This window comes from Lathamus discolor, chromosome W (assembly GCF_037157495.1).
Source record: "Lathamus discolor isolate bLatDis1 chromosome W, bLatDis1.hap1, whole genome shotgun sequence".
NCBI classification, from domain to species: Eukaryota; Metazoa; Chordata; class Aves; order Psittaciformes; family Psittacidae; genus Lathamus; species Lathamus discolor.
Window position 1 is genome coordinate 28,119,879 of NC_088908.1, and position 12,884 is coordinate 28,132,762.

At 43.2% G+C, this 12,884-nt stretch overlaps 1 protein-coding gene across 2 annotated transcripts in view; it reads left to right on the forward strand.

Annotated features, from left to right (window-relative positions):
* Positions 1–12,884, forward strand: part of LOC136004199 (chromodomain Y-like protein 2) — a 99,921-nt gene that overhangs the window by 54,281 nt on the left and 32,756 nt on the right. The window contains exon 3 of one of the 2 annotated variants that reach the window (XR_010608271.1): positions 5–2,058. The exons of the other annotated variant lie outside the window; for it this stretch is intronic. The gene's annotated coding sequence lies outside the window, so the exon portion shown is untranslated. Of the gene's footprint in view, positions 1–4; positions 2,059–12,884 lie in introns of those variants that run through there. 2 annotated transcript variants of the gene reach the window in all.

Below are 12,884 nucleotides of genomic sequence, written 5' to 3' on the forward strand. Positions count from 1 at the left end.
TCAGGAGATCCTCTACAGGAGAAGTGGAGCGGACCGTACCAGATATTATTGACCACCTTTACAGCAGTGAAGATAAAGGAACAACCTGCTTGAATACATTATTCAAGAATAAAGAAAGCACCAGAGCCAGAGAAGACATGGCAGATCGAACCTTCAGGACCCTTGTATATGAAATTGTGTCGGTCATAATTTGGACTCATATGATAACTGGCATACAAGCTTGGGACCAGAATTTATACTTGAAATTAGTGCAAAATGTCACTAAAGTTTTTAATCATATGGCTGTTGGGTGTGTGCACAGTTGCCTGCATCAGGAGAAAGCCTGGTTCTCCCATTAATTGGAGTTCCAATTCCTAACACTGTCTCATGGAAAAATTTGTGGGTGAACACTAGCAGTCTACGTCCGAAGGAAAGGTTAAAATTTGGGATAGTTAATCCTAATCCAAGTAAAGAATATTATACCTGTGTACAAAGATGTATTGCATCAGGAACCAGAGTATGATATTGTTTCTTTAAATGCCACATATGTAGGTCACCTTTCAAATTGCAATCATACTATTAATATAGATGGTATTGTAGTTCAGTGGTGGCCCATTCCTAAAGGGAAAGGATGGTACTGGTAATGTGGAGAAAATGCTTTTGACTCTACCCCCCAACTGGAAGGGGGCATACACCTTAGGTGCTGTTATACCCAATCTAAATATTATTGACACGTATCCTTCTGGGACTTGGATTAGAAGTTTTGCTAAACGAATTAAGCGAGGGTTTAACCCTATTATTGAACGGCACACTGCATTTCATAGTTTTGTAAGAGGGCTAATTCCATCGTTGGGAGTAAGTGAATTAGAGAAGGCAATCGTAAATATCTCAGCAACCATAGAGGAAATAGAAAGTAAAAACCTTGATATAATCCAAGCGGAACAAAAAGAGATAACCAGCCTATTTAAAGTGGTATTACAAAACCGAATGGCTCTAGACATGTTACTGGCATCACAAGGAGGGGTTTGTTCCATAATCAATGAAAGCTGTTGTTCCTATATAGACCAAAGTGGCAGAATTGAAACAGATCTGGAGGAAATTTGGAAACAAACTAAGGTATTTCATAAAATGGCCATGGATGACACCTCCTGGGGTTTTGAAAAAATGTGGGAAAAGTTGACTTCATGGTTACCTGATCTCTCCTGGTTGAGGCAACTGGTTGCAGGAATATTGATGTTAATTGTTTTCATATTGATTACTTGTGGTATGATACAATGTTCCCTCTGGTGTTGTAAACAGTCTATGATAAATTATGAAGATTGCAAGAGAAATTAAATCAAGCATGAAGTAGAAACGGAAAAGTATTTCAAAAAGAATTTAGACAGTAATGATAATATCAAAAATGTTGCAAAATAATTTGCAAAAGGACAGAAAAAGGGGGGATTTGAGACAAGGTGGCACAAAATCACAAAATGGAATATGTAAACCTTTAGAATTAGTTTTAAATAATGTAAGGTTTGATGGCTTTGTAACAGTAGTAATGGAAAATTACTGAGGTGCATGACACATAGAAAAAAAATAGAGTACAGCTGGAGATCATACTGAGAATTCTTGTACAAGATAGTTGACATCGTTTTAAGAAAAACAGTCTAGAAGAACAGGATGCAAGGATAAGGAGTATCTGGGAATGGCAGGTGTCCAGGATGGGCTACAGTTAAACTAACTGATAAGTAGGGGGACAGGAGGATTGTTATGTCTGTGGTGCTAACGAACCAGTTAAGCTGGTAGAAGCATAAACTGGTATAAGCATCTACTGCACGTGCTTCAAAGGCTGCCAGAAGTGATGAAGATTGTTGGAAGAAGTAAACGACCCTCAGAGACCACCACCACAACTCTGTATGCATGTGGGGAACTTTCTGGAAAATAATATAACCCATATGTAACCTCATGAATATGTATGTATGCCCAGGGACTATATAAGGATGGCTTGTGTAGCAATATAGAGACACACGTTAGGAGGAGCTATCCCCTGTGTCTCCCGGCACCGCAATAAAGAATACCTGCTTGTCAGCTTGAAAACTTTGTTGGCAAGTTTGTTCCTGGAGTTTTCTCCAAATCAGGTCTCCACCTCTATACTTTGGGAGGTATATAATAGAAGTGGTTAGCAATTGCACATCTTTTTTCCACTCCTCGGGTGGTCAACCTGTGAAGGAGACATTCCCTTACATTCCCAGCTCCTCCACCAGACTATTTAGAGCATCTTTTGAGAGTTCCGAAAGTTTTGAATGGTCTTTGGGAACCCTTGAGACCTGCCTGCTGGTTGTGATGGGGATCACCATGTTGGCACACGTACAGAGTGTGTTTTACTCACGACAATTTCCTCTGATCTCTAAAGTTAAGCAGTCGGGTTTGCGTCTTGTCTAGGGTTAGACAACAATATAGGAGGAGAAAAAGATTTTCCCCGAGGCTGAACAGCCATGAGTGGCAGGTTGTGCGGGATAGTATGGGCAAGTGTCTAGGCCAGTGGGCCCCTCCAGTGCTTTGGAACTTCACCACTGAACAAATGCAAAATCCAGAAAACCTAGTAAAACACTTAAATGTGTTGGCATCCTGGTCATACCAGAGAGGGACAAATCATGGCAACGTACTGGGGCTTGGCCTATGCTTACAGAGCCCTGTTCAATACTGTCCAGCACATTCAAAGGGAAAAAAATGTCTCCAGCTCCTGTGATAAAGACTAGTCCCTTTCTACAAGACGTAAGTAACCAATGTTGTGATGACTATTAGAGGGGCCCTGCCTCCAACCAGGTGGAGGTTGGGGACAATCGGATTTACTGGACTGTGTGGATCAGATGGCCTGACACATCAGTCCCACAGAAGTATAAGGCTCTAGGAGACACTGGTGCACAGCATACCCTGATGCCATGCAGCTATCAAGGGGTGGAACCCATTTATATTTCTGGAGTGACAGGAGGATTCCAAGAGTTGACTGTATTGGAGGCTGAAATCAGCCTGACTGGGAGGAAGTGGAGAAAGCAGCCCATTGTGACTGGTCCAGAGGCTCCATGCATCCTTGGCATAGATTACCTCAGGAGAGGGTACTTCAAAGACCCAAAAGGGTACTGATGGGATTTTGGTATTGCTGATTTGGAGACAGAGGAAATTGAACAGCTGTCCACCTTGCCTGGGCTCTCAGAGGATCGTTCTGTTGTGGGGTTGCTGAAGGTCAAAGAACAACAAGTGCCAATCGTGACCGCAACAGTGCCAGTTTTGCCATAAAACAGAGTAAGGTCAACGGACCTTAACAGTAGATTCAATTTTGGGGAAAAAAATGGAAAGATGGACCTCGCCAGATCCCCACAGGTGTTATCAACAAGATAACAGCAATCTCTCCACCAACTAATAAGAAAGAAACACAAGCTTTGTTGAGTTTTGTGGGGTTCTGGAGAATGCACATCCCAAATTACAGTCTGATTGTAAGCCCTCTCTGTCACGTGAGAAGGTTATTCATGACTGTGAAACGTGCTGCAATTAAGCAAACTAGATAGTTAAAGCCTCTTTGGTATGGAGGATGATGGCAAATATGGAGAGACCTGGCTGACTGACTATATCACACTCCCACCAACCCACCAAGACAAGAGTCATGTGCTTACCATTGTGGAAGCAACAACTGGATGGATGAAAACATCCTCTGTGCCCCACGGACAAGGATGTTATGTGGAACAGTGTCAAACAATTCACACAAGTCCAGGCAGATGATGTCAGCTGTCGATCAGTTCCATAGCCCCATCATAGAAGGCAGATAGGTCAGGCAGGATTTCCCCTTAGTGGAGCCATGCTGGCTGTCACCAAGCACCTTGTTGTTTTTCATGTGCCTTAGCATGCCTTCCAGGAGAATCTGCTCCAAGATTTTGCCAGGCACAGAGGTGAGACTGACTGGTCTGTAATTCCCCAGGTCATCCATTTCCCCCTTCTTGAAAATGGGGGTTATATTTCCCTTTTTCCAGTCGTCGGGAACTTCACCTGACTGCCATGATTTTTCAAATACGATGGCCAGTGGCTTAGCAACTTCATTTGCCAGCTCCTTCAGGACCCGCGGATGGATTCCATCAGGTCCCACAGACTTGTGTGCGTTCAGATTTTGAAGATGGTCTCGAACCAGATCCTCTCCTACAGTGGGCCCAAGGTCTTCATTCTCACAGTCCCTGCGTCTACCTTCTAAGACCTGGGTGGTGCAGTCAGAGCCTTTGCCAGTGAAGACCGAGGCAAAGTTATTCAGAACCTCAGCCTTCTCCAAATCCTGTGTAGCCAGTTCTCCCGAGAGCTTCCTCAGGGGGCCTATGTTGTCCCTAGTCTGGTTTTTGTTTGCTACATACCTGTAGAATCCCTTCCTATTATCCTTAACATCCCTGGCTAGGTTTAATTGTAACTGAGTCTTAGCCTTCCTAACCTGGTCCCTAGCTTCCCGGACAACATCTCTGTACTCTACCCAGGCCGCCTGTCCCTGCTTCCATTTTTTATAAGCCTCTTTTTTCCTTTGAATTTTCCTCAGCAGCTCCTTATCCATCCAAGGAGGTCTCCTGGCCCTTCTGCCACACTTTCTTCTAGTTGGGATGCAGCACTCCTGAGCTTGTAGCAGGTGATCCTTGAATATCAACCAAGAGTCTTGGGCCCCCCTGCCCTCCAGGGCTATATACCACAGAATCTTACTAAGCAGGCTCCTGAAGAGGCCAAAGTCTGCTCTTTTGAAGTCCAGGGCAGTGAGATTGCTACACGCTCTTCTCACTGTCCTGGGGATCTCTAATTCGACATTCTCATGATCACTGCATCCAAGGCTGCCCTGGAGTACACATTCTCAACAAGCCCTTCCCTGTTGGTGAGCACAAGGTCAAGCATGGCACCTCTCCTTGTCGGATCTTCTATTACTTGCAGAAGGAAGTTGTCTTCCACACAATCAAGGAACCTCCTGGATTGCTTGTGCTGTGCAGTGCCATCATTCCAACAGATGTCAGGGTGGTTGAAATCCCCCATGAGAACAAGGGCCTGTGAGCGTGAGGCTTTTCCTATCTGTCTGTAGAGTGCTTCATCCACAGGATCTCCTTGATCAGGCAGCCAGTAACAGATTCCCACAGTAATGTCTCCCACGGCTGTTTTCCCTTTAACCCTGACCCACAAACTCTCTGTTAACTGCTCACCTGCCCCCAGACAGAGTTCCATTCTCTCCAGCCTATCCCTAACATAAAGGGCAACTCCCCCTCCCCGCCTGCCTGGCCTGTCTTTTCTAAAGAGCCTGTAACCTTCCATTCCAACACTCCAGTCATAGGAGCCATCCCACCATGTTTCTATGATGCCTATTATATCATACCCACATAGACATGCACACATCTTTAATTCCTCTTGTTTGTTCCCCATGCTATGGGCATTTGTATAGAGGCATCTGAGACGAGCTCCAATTGAAGCCGGCTCGTTGGCTGGAGCAGCCGGAATATATCTACATTGTTCTGAGCATTTATTATAGGTGTTGGCAACTGACTGGGTGTGTTGGGATGGAATGATGCCCCCCTCCCCCAACACATCTAGCTTAAAGCCTCCTTGACCAGTCTGGCAAGCCTCCTACCAAAACTGTTCTTCCCCTTCTTTATCATTAGACCAGCTCCACCGGCCCCCAGTAGACCTCACCCACAAACTTCAGTCCTGTGTTCAAGACACCCAAACCCCTGACTATGACATCACCCTTTTAACCATTAATTAACCTGGCCAATCCTCCTAGCTTTTTCCTGGTCCTCCCCTGTGTCCTGGAGAATTGACGAAAAGACTATCTGAGCCCCGGAGCTCCTAACCACCTCTCCCAGGGGTCTGTAGTCTTTCTTTATGGTCCCCAGTCTACTACTATCTATATCCCTAGCACCCACATGGATCACCAGGAGTGAGTAATAGTCCGTGGAACTTACTAGAGCAGGCAGCCTCTCTGTAACATCCCTGATCCGTGCCCGTGGTAGGCAGCACACCTCCCTCGAGACGGGGTCAGGCAGACAGACGAGTGCTTCCGTCCCTTTCAAAGTAGTGTCCCCTATTACTACGACCCACCGCTTTTTCTTTGTAGCGCCAGTAGAGATCTTTACTTGTGTGTCAGCCGGCTGTTTGTGGTGCAAGTGCGTTTCCTCGTTAGTCTCCTGCAGGACAGCAAAGCGGTTCTAGGTGGGGACAACAGATTTAGGAGGAAGCCCCTTGCTTTTAATTGTCCTTTTCCTCCTTCTCTTGTTATTTTTCTTTGTCACTAATTCCCAACTTCCCGGGTTGGTGGTCTCCTTCTTTCCTTCATGAGCTGGAGGGGAAGCTTGAGGCCCTTGCACAGTATGGGGCTGGAGCAAGCAGCCCTGCTTCCTCTCAGCTACCCTGACATCTTGAAGCCCGCTAATAGCATTCCGCAGCTCAGCCACCTGCTGCAGGAGGACCTCCACCAGGGAGCACCGAGTGCAGCCCTGCCCATTGTGCACCTTTCCCTCACAAGACCAGTGCAGGCACCCTCTACACTCCGAGCTCCGCACTGCAGCCTCCCCTGTCACCTGCTCTGTCTGGGTGCCTACGCTGGCCACCGCCGGGGCAGCCAGAGCAGAGCTCCCAGAGCGGGCCCTGGCCATACAACGGGTGCTCACCATCCCGCTCGCCTGCCTGCGCTCCTGGTCACTGGGCAAACTGCCTCGCCGCGCTCCTGGTTGCCGCGCTCCCTGGGGCAGGTTTTTAAACACTCAGGGTTGGTGCTGCTGCTCCTGGCTCCGCCTCCTGTGAGTTAGCGGCTCGCGTCAGCAGAGCTGCCGGCTCCTGGGCAGGTCCTGACGAGGACTTGAAGCTCCCTCGGTAGGTCTGGCTGCTCTGAATTGAAGCTCCTGGATGCTGATCTCTCCCCCACTCCGGTGTTAAAGGCGTCCTCTCTAGATACTCACCTCAGCCAACCATCATCCCAACAAAGAATGAACTTTGATTAAACCAGACGAGTTCTGCAGTATCATCATCAGGCAACATTCCAACACAGCACACAGCCTTTCCTGCTCTGAAAGAATGTTACAAGAGATGGAGCCCGACTAATTGGACCGGATGAACTCAGCAGCTTTATAGGGATTGGTCCACGCACTAAGGAATGATCTCTCTCTCTCTTAGTGTGTTTGTGGATGCATATATATATATATGAGACAAGAGTGATGGTATGTTGAAAAATGTGGGATCTGAGCATGACGTGAATGGTATGGAATAAGGGTTGGATACTGTCCTGGGTTCAGCAGTAGCAATCATTTTTCTCCTCCTTAGTAGCTAGTGCAGTGCTGTGGTTTTGACTTTCAGCCTGGGAACAGCTCTGATAACACCAATGTTTTCAGTTGTTGCTAAGTAATGTTTACTGTGACCAAGGACTTTTTCAGTCTCATGCTCTGCCAGGGAGGAGGGGAAGCCAGGAGGAAGCAGAGACAGGACACCTGACCCAAACTAGACAAAGGGGTATTGCATACCATAGCATGTCATGCCTAGGATGTAGACCTGGGGGCAGTTACCTGGAAGGTCTAGAACACTGTTTGGGTCGGGCTGGGTATCAATCAGTGAGTAGTGAGCGGTTGTATTCTCTTCCCTTGTTATTTCCCTTATCATTATTATTATTTTTGGCAGCAGTAGTGATTTGTGTTATACCTTAGTTACTGGAGTGCTCTTATCTCAACCTGTGGGAGTTACATTCTTTCGATTCTCCTTCCTGTCCCTCTGGGAGCGGGAGGAGGAAGGGGGGGAGTGAGTGAGCAGCTGCATGGTTCTGGGTTGCCAGCTGTGCTTAAACCACGGCATTCCAGAAATTTACTACTGGGGTGGTTTCAACACACATTGGCACATTGATTGGATCTACTGTTTTTAAACTGTGGGTCAGAATCTGGATAGAGACTCAGCATTTGTTCCACTATTCATTTTCTGAAGTGAATGCTGACTGCTTCAGAAGATATGGCGCCATATTTTTCGTACATGTGAAACAAATTCTTCAGTCACCAAAATTTGAGAAAGTAAATACAAATAGAAACACAAATAAGTTACAAAAGCAGGCAAGCAAGAGATTTACAGCTAGTGAAATACATAATTTCCTATAGCAAAATTAAAAAAAAAAAAAGAATTAATTTAGGGCACTAATTATTTTTTTAAAGACAAACATGTTGAATCAGATGGTCTTTACCTCTCTCAGAAATCTTGCTGCCTCTCTTGCACTTTCTTCAAATACCCTTCCAATGCCCTGAGGAACAACATGAACAAAGACCTCCAATTAAAAAAACACATAAAACAGCACAAGTCCTGTAATTTATAGTAATGATAAGCAATTTTTCTAGTGTATGTCATTAAATTGGTCTGCTGCTCTGTACAGTGCACTAACAGAGACCATCTGAGCATCACAGACGGCAGTTTAAATTGTTTACATAGATGCATGGTAAGAGGAGATTGTGGAAATCACTAAATAGATACACAGTCTTCCAAACCTTTCTGGAAGTTCACTATCTCCTGGAAGGTGTTTTTTTTGAGTTTAAGGATTTTATTTATGCTCTTTAGAGCTGTGAACTGTGAGATAAGTATCCTCCACTCTGACTTTAGTTATATCTTTAGAAATAATTCAATAGAAATTACCCTTTTTTAACTTAGCCTAGATTTCTGGTTTTTTATAAATGGACAATAACACTGCAGTGTTAAATGAGTGACTTTGACCCTGAATCTTCTGTGAAGGAAGATGTGTGTGTGTTGTGCTCTGCATATATAAGCACAACACTTAGTTTTTGATGCTCTACATATTTGTACTGTAATTGATTAGAGGATTTTTTTCACATTAAGTTTAGAATACAGTTAAAAGGCTTTTATTACAACTTACATCCCAGTTTGTGCAGCTGTGCATAGAGCTAGGTTTAAGGCTTTTGGAAGCTAAAAAATGTGTTGCAAATGCATTTGCACAGATGCCATGGTCTCGTTCTATTTGTTCTCTTTTAACTTATCAGCATCTAAATTCACAGAATCACAGAATCCCAAGGGTTGGAAGGGACCTCAAAAGATCATCTAGTCCAACCCCCCCGCAAGAGCAGGGTAACCTACAGTACATCACACAGGAACTTGTCCAGGCGGGCCTTGAATATCTCCAGTGTAGGAGACTCCACAACCCCCCTGGGCAACTTGTTCCAGTGCTCTGTCACTCTTACAGTAAAGAAGTTCTTCCTGATGTTAACGTGGAACTTCCTATGTTCCAGTTTACACCCATTGCCCCTTGTCCTATCACTGGATATCACTGAAAAAAGCCTAGCTCCATCATCCTGACACCTACCCTTCACATATTTGTAAACATTGATGAGGTCACCCCTCAGTCTCCTCTTTTGCAAGCTAAAGAGACCCAGCTCCCTCAGCCTCTCCTCATAAGGGAGATGTTCCACACCCTTAATCATCTTTGTGGCTCTGCGCTGGACTCCTTCAAGCAATTCCCTGTCCTTCTTGAACAGAGGGGCCCAGAACTGGACGCAATATTCCAGATGCGGCCTCACCAAGGCTGAGTAGAGGGGGAGGAGAACCTCTCTTGACCTACTAACCACTCCCTTTCTAATGCACCCTAAGATGCCATTTGCCTTCTTGGCCACAAGAGCACATTGCTGGCTCATGGTCATCCTCCTATCCACCTGGAATTAGCCAGGAGGGGCAGGGAGAGAGGGAGAATCCAGACAAGTAATGGTATCAGTCAATTCTAGCACTCTTTTAACAGTGATCCCCCTGCAAACTTTGTGGTCATTTCACTTTTATTAAATGTAACTACTTAGTTTTCCAAACCAAATATGGTGAATTCGAGGATTTGGCAAACTGTAACTACCAAGGTCACTTTTGGGAAGATGTTATTCAGTTCTCATTAAAGACAGAACTGATGGGGGAAGTGGAAAGTCAGACAGTGAAGCCATAGATGTTTTCTGCATATTCTCAGAACCTTGTATTGCTTTTTCTAGGGAAGGAATAAAGTATTATTTCTATCAATCACTAGCTGTCACAGATCTTTTCTCATTAAGAAAACTCATATGAATTTGTGTAATCTTAAGTAAATGTAGAAAGATTATTACTTTATATATGCTACCTGTTAAATACACTTCTTTAAAAAAAAAGTAGTGATGTTTATTATTACTGTGGACTGTGAATAGAAGGAAAATAGGACAGACAGTACCAGGTGTGGGTAGAACCCTGATATTTATGCCTACAACACTGAAGCATTTCACTGCATGCAGTGAAGGATCACAGTGGCACTCTGAAGGGGATAAATGTCAGTGAAGAACTTTAACTCTCGAGAAAGAAAAGGGACCATGTTGAGAGGTCAAGTATGTTCAATGCTACCCTCAAATGCATTCACTAATGAACAATGAGGCAGTGATGAGGACAAGGCAAATATCTACTCAGACTCTTTCTGCATCATTAGTCAAGCCAGCGGGTATGATGGTTGAACCAAAAACCTCAAGGAAAACAACTAATTTTGGCTCAACCCACATTTTTTTCATTTTCTGACCAGCAAAGCAATAAACTGAAAAGAGGGTTGACCACAAACAAAACATTTGTCTTCAGTTTATTTAGTCCCCCTTTCTTAGAAACAAAACATTTGTCTTCAGTTTATTTAGTCCCTCTTTATTTTAGTTGTGTTAGTTAAATTTGAAGTGAAACATTGATAGTTTTGTTCTGAAAATGCTGTAATAAAATGCTTAGTCTTTCCCAAATATATTTGCTTTCTGGATGCATTTCTAAAACTGCTTATTAAATTTACCCAATTTCATAAATATTTTAATTCTCCTTTATGATGTGTTGAACATGTTGGTCACATTCTCCATTGCCAGTATTTTGTTTCCCAGGAACTAAGACCATTCATGTTTTCTCTTTTTTTTCTCTTAATTGAAACGCATAATGTCTCAGCACCAAAATACTTGAGTGTTTTCCATACTAAAAAATGCTCCCCACAAAACCTCTTGCCTTCACTTTTCCTCCTTGTAGTAGAGCAATAATGTGAAAATGAGAAACCAGTATAGTTAAAGATACGTGCATGAGCGAAAAAAAAGTGAGGTTGAAGAGATGGTTTTTGTATGTGATTCTGAAAATACCAAGGTATTTGTCCATCCTTTCTGAGGGTCTTCCTTCAGTGAGCAAGTGGAGGAATTCAACTGGTGTAATCCCTCTAAAGAAAGACAAGTTACTTCGAGGTAACATCAACCCGACACAGAGATGGTGTTCCATCTCCAAACTCTTGATTTAAAAAAGGAGGGGAATGCATGCATTGTTGAGCTAGTATAGACAGAATAGCACTAACCCAAATTCTCTATAGTAATTATAGCTATGGTCTACTGAGTTTAGCAGCAATTTAATTTTTTCCTCAGGACATACATATATGTGTTTTGCTCCTTGACATAGTGAGCTGCAGTAATTAAAGTAACAAATCCACAGACAACCCACAGGCTACTACAGAGTTCCACAGTTTTGATGTACAGTCTTTCTGGTTAGTCCCAGATAAGAGGATGAGAAGTATTTTAAAGCCAGGGGTCATTTGGACAGCTGCTCTCTATAAAGTCAACAAGATCATAGTAAGTCTATTGGTTGACAATTGAAAGCCACACATCCCGAATGAGGACAAAAAAATGCCAGTTCATTATTTTTTTGGTGAGGACTTTTTCCTCTTTTCAGACAAATGATCTCAAGATTGCCTGGTCTGAGCTTCAGTTAGTTGTTTTGCCACACTGAGCATTTCTGAAGGGGACAGTGCTAAATTAAGAGTAAAAAGGATGCCTTGCTTTGCTTCTGCAGTGGTTCTATGCAGATATTTGACAAGACAGCACAGGAACAAGCTGCTCGGGATGTTGCAGTTGAGTGCCCTTGGAGATGCAGGAAAGCTGTCCACTATGACTCTGACACAGATATCTTAACACAGTTCCCATGTAAATGAATTTAGATAGAATTATAATGTTTAGTTGCTAATTACATTTAGACTCCTTTGGGGAGCCCACCAAGATTTCTATGAATGTACGGTTCCAGCCAGTTAACAGACAAAATTAATCCATTGGTATGTTCTAACAGGGGACCTAAAAAGAACAATTACACTGCTGTGATTGCCCTTCTCCAAGGTTAAATTTTCCATACACACTGTTGTTCTCCATGTGAAATGATTTTTCTTTGAAGAGCATCGAAGGGTATTACATTCGCTATCCACTTATTTATTTTTCTAAATTAACAATAGTGCTTTTGGTTAATGATAATGATTTTTTTTTTCATTAGTGGCATCTTTATCCCTATCCTTTAAGACACATCTTAAAAAATAAAGAATTTGAAAATAAATCTCAAAAAGTTTTCTCATCATAACCTGATTTTCCAGCAATGACTTTTCATGGCAGATGTTTATCTAACAAAAACTGTTTGTTCTAAAACCCTTCCATACCTACCCCATGTTACCTGTTCTTATGCTTATTCTTACTACTGTTAAAACATTTTTCCTAATGTCTTGATATAAGTTTCACTTGATGCAATTTAAACCCATGACTTGCTGTCCACTGATTGTACTTGGGTTTTCATATGCACTCTCCCTCTAGTTGAGATTTTGCCAGTGCTGAGATGGCACAAAGATTTATTCAGTTATACAGGCTGTTTTCCACAGCAGCACAATACTGTTAATTCACATTCAGCTTGCAGTCCCAATATAGTCCCTTATCCCTTGTTGCAGAAATGTTCCTTAAACTGACATTTCTGTAGCATAGGTTCATGAAATTCATTACTTCTATAAAGAATCCTGTCTTTATGCCTTTTATTTGCCTTTTCTTTTTTTAAATAGGTGCACTCACAAATTTTGTGGATTTACTCAAATATTGCACTCATAAGAAATGGGTATGGGGATGTTT